Raw genomic sequence first — 4,081 nt, forward strand, 5'->3', positions numbered from 1 at the left:
TATTTAGACAATTATAAATTTTCTATGGAAAACAAAACAAAATGCCACTCCCACGCTGTCTGGAGTTTTTCCAGAGCAGCAGTCTTTCTCTCAGCGTATTTTCTGGTAGGGCTGTTCATCAAGTCACGTTCACAGCACACCACATCAACACAAGCTTCTTTTAATAATTGGCAGAAGCGTGATGAACAGCCATATATGCATTTCAGGGTACAGCATAAAAGAAAATTCTCTTGAGGCAATTTCTGCCACACAATGTCTTGAGATAGCATTGTAGGGCTTTCTGCACATTCCAAAGAAGATATGTAAAAAAAATTGGCCCATTCCTGGGGAAAAAAAATATATTAGAAATATGCGGACTGATTCTCTATCTTGCAAGCAAAAAATAAGTCATTCAGGAGTAAATTCCTACCCTTTTGACTCAGAGTTTTACATCCCTCTGTCACTAACACAAGCAACTATCCCAGAAGCGAGGTGTTGAGAAAGCAATGCCACCGGGCTGCAGTTATGGCAGCACAGTTTTGCCCCGAAAATTATAGTACGAAAAAATATGTCACATGATCAGATGCTGAGATTGCGTTTGCTTTTTGGTTCGTCTCTGACACCATGCAAACGCTTTGTCAGACACCTGCTTGCAGCCTCTCCCCATGGAGCATCTCTGCTCCGCCGTGGAAAGAAACGGAGCCAGAAGTCGCTCCAGCTGGTTGCGGTTCTGCCCAGAGGTCTTCTGCCAACTTTGTGATGGAGCTAGCTGGATCGGGAGAGAGAGAGAAGGGATTTTTTCATATTCCCTGTATTAAGTCAAAGTAATAATTAAGATCTGTATCAATCAGACATTCAAGGTTACTCAAGGTCATTTTAGTAAAGCTGGAAGAACATTGGAAATGATTAAAACAAAGTCAGTGCTGATGTTTTATATATACATATATTTTAAAGGTTAATGTATCTAAAATAGAATGGTTTAAACTGACTTGCAAATTCAGCCTGGTGTTACACTAATCTCTCTAAACGAATTCACCAAACTGTGCAAACTGCTAAGTCTGTAATACAGAAACCTTCCATGTATACCGGGCGCTGAAATCCGAAATGCTTCATCTCATCCTCAGCAGACAGGATTATCACAGCAGCTCTCAAATCGCCATCAGCAATGCAAAACTGCTGTCGGTGTAGCCATGCAGGGCCCGAAACCACACCACGCCATTACTGGCTATAGTCCTCTCCTAATCCAGCCGTATAGTTATTTAAAAAGTGTTGTTCTTTCCGCAGATATTGGGGAAATGTTACTGTATTATTTAAACTAATCAGCAATGTTTAATACTTCAAAAGCATAGCATCTGCCTCACGTTTCCACATTTCGCTGTAGGAACGCCCCGTAATTTTGGTAAATGCAGTTTGCTCCTGTAAGCGCCTGTGGGAGCAAAGCAGGGTTTTAGAGAACACTTAAAAACACAGTTTTATCAGTGAGGAAACATGCAAAAGTAGCCTGACCTCTAAGCAGCCAGATAGCTTTGATTAAAAGGAAAAGGAATAAGAGAATCTAAAATGCTAAACTTAACCATCTCGGGTAAGAAATGCCACCACATGCCGCGGCGTAACTCCACTCTCGTCCAGCAGTCACGGGGATCAGCGAGACATTGTCAGGCATCATTTCAGTTCTCATGGACGATGCTGCAGAGATTAGATTAATTAAACTCATAAATCCCAAACACAGATCAAAACAACCCAATAAGGAGAAGGAAAGCTGAGCAAGAGATGGGAATTGCTGCCAAGAAGATTTGAAAGGTCCCACCAGTCCGGCATGATCGGCAAGAACGGCAAAAAAAGAAACGGCAAAAAAAGAACTGAATGAAAGGACGCAAAGTGCCGGGTAGCTACAGACACGTGGCTCCGATTTGGCTGCAAAACTGGCAGGAAAAGGCAAGGAGCTGCCCATGCCCAGGGCGGTCTCGGCAGCCCGCACGGGCAGGGTCCCTCCGCTCTGACCGCCGGCCCCAGGTCCGCAGCGGGCGAAGGGCTCGGCGATGGGAGAGACCCCTCCGCGGTCCCCTGCCCCTTGCAGCAAGCGGTGCGAGCTCCGGGCTTTGCCTCCGAGCTCATGGAAACCTGCCGCTGACCCCGGGAGCTCGGACACGGTGAGCCAGACAGCCACAAATGGCTTTAATAACCCAAAGCCGCTCCCGTACCGGATAACGCGAGTGGGTTGTACCTGTAACGCAGTAAATAACATCTCCTCCTGCTCCTTGTGCGTAGCAGCAAGTTATAAATAAAGGCATCGCTTCTGTCATCTCAGTACTTTTCCTTTAACGAGATATTTTCGCTCTGTCATCCTCTGAAAAACGGTGCAATCATCAGGAAGAAAGAGTAAATTAAAGAAACAGCATCAGGAATATTGAAAGGTAATGGAAAAAGTTAAAGAGAAACAGGCGCAGAGATCTTTGATTTGGATCCTTTCCCCTTTACGAGGCAGAAGGGAATCACTAAACCCAGGCGAAGGCTGTGAGCCAGGCACTTAACCAGGGGTGACATCGCAAAGGAGCTGCGGGTAGGAAAGAGGTCAATCCTCCCAACCACACCTTTCAGGGAAAAGCCTTTTGTCAGCAATACGCTTTAAAAATTAAGAGGGGGAGTGTGTATTGTAACCCATTTTATATAGCATCTTCCTTGCTGCTCCAAACTGAGGGACATTCGGCATATTAGTGACAGTCATGAGACACTAATTTGGAAAATTAGCAAACCAGCAAAAAGAAGAAATAATACTAGGGTGTTCAGAGGAAACAGAGATATATGCAGAAACAACCAATTAACTTCAAAATAAACCTCTGGAACTCGATGCCAGTAGATATTACGGTCATCAGATGTTTAATAGAATTCAGGAAAATATTAGATATCTATATGGTTGCCAAGAAGAAACACGGTTATGCCAGCTAGGTATTTTGGAAGAGAATATAAACTCTTCTACTTTTGCACAGAAATACATTAAAGATTTTTTCTTGTGGGCAAAGGTTTCCATAATAATCCATTGCTGAGTTTTTCCTGTCCCTTCTGGAGCATCTAAACCTGGTAAATTGTAAAAGAAAGAGCAGCAAAATGGTTGAATTCACAGGCCTGATCTCATATATCAGTTCCTAAATTTTTGATTAATAAGATGAGACCCAAACGGAAAAAAAAATGAAAACTATTAAGCAAGAGGGAAAAGCACATACTGAATAGGAAATGGAAACCTAGAAAGGTAGTAAAAACTGGAGACCTTGGGGCTGGATTGGACAGTAAATTAGAAATAAAAATGCAATAGAATTTGGCAGCAAAAAAGGTCAATGCAATTTGGAGCTGTATGTGCCAAGACTTTCTGTCACAGAGCAGTGAGGATAGAGCCTATTACCAATTTTGAAGATTTAAGCAGCTTGAATACACTTCAAATAAATATCCAAACATTTGTATGCTTAACCAAATCAAAACTCAAAACCCTTCTGGATTTTTGCTTTGATTTCTAACATCTTTATGTTTGGTCTGTTTTCTGAGAATTCAATCTGTTGTAAAAATGAATCTTTCAAGATAAGCATCTGCAGTTGCCAAGAGACTATTATGTTACGCCTGGAGATGACTGAGCATCCTTGCAAATTGGGATTTTGGAATTAGAAATCATGGCTTTGCTTTTAAAAACAGACACATTTCAGATGCCTGAGAACATGGCTATTGCTTCTCAAAACTTCTGTTTCAGTTATTCACCCCAAATCATAGTTATTTTACTTAAACAATACTTCCTTCTGATATCCATCATCCAGGCCACTGGGCAGCACACGCCAATAAACACCAAGGGGTCTCCAGAAATAGAGAATATCGCCCTTTCGATTCCAAGGGCCCAGCATCAAACTCCCTCTGCCAGAGCTTCATTTACTGAATCAGAACTCAGTGAAAAGCACAACCAAAGAATAAGATTTACTGCTCAATTTCTCCTCTGAAACTTAAGGTTCTCCTGGACTGCAGAGAGAGTTAAGTTCCAGAGCCATTGGGCTTCCTCTAAAGATAATTCTTACTAATATTTAATGCCATAAGTATTAAAGTATTATGGTGCAGAGCACAGTAG

At 42.2% G+C, this 4,081-nt stretch overlaps 1 long non-coding RNA gene across 1 annotated transcript; it reads right to left on the bottom strand.

The window, feature by feature from the left end:
- Nucleotides 1-639: 639 nt before the first annotated feature.
- Nucleotides 640-2,415, bottom strand: LOC112982263 (uncharacterized). The gene is made up of 3 exons (XR_003258940.2): nucleotides 2,204-2,415; nucleotides 1,554-1,665; nucleotides 640-1,405 (listed from the first exon to the last, which is right to left on the bottom strand). It is a non-coding gene; the product is annotated as an uncharacterized LOC112982263 (long non-coding RNA).
- Between the last annotated feature and the right edge of the window lie 1,666 nt (nucleotides 2,416-4,081).

Source organism: Dromaius novaehollandiae, chromosome 8 (assembly GCF_036370855.1).
Source record: "Dromaius novaehollandiae isolate bDroNov1 chromosome 8, bDroNov1.hap1, whole genome shotgun sequence".
Classification (NCBI taxonomy): Eukaryota; Metazoa; Chordata; class Aves; order Casuariiformes; family Dromaiidae; genus Dromaius; species Dromaius novaehollandiae.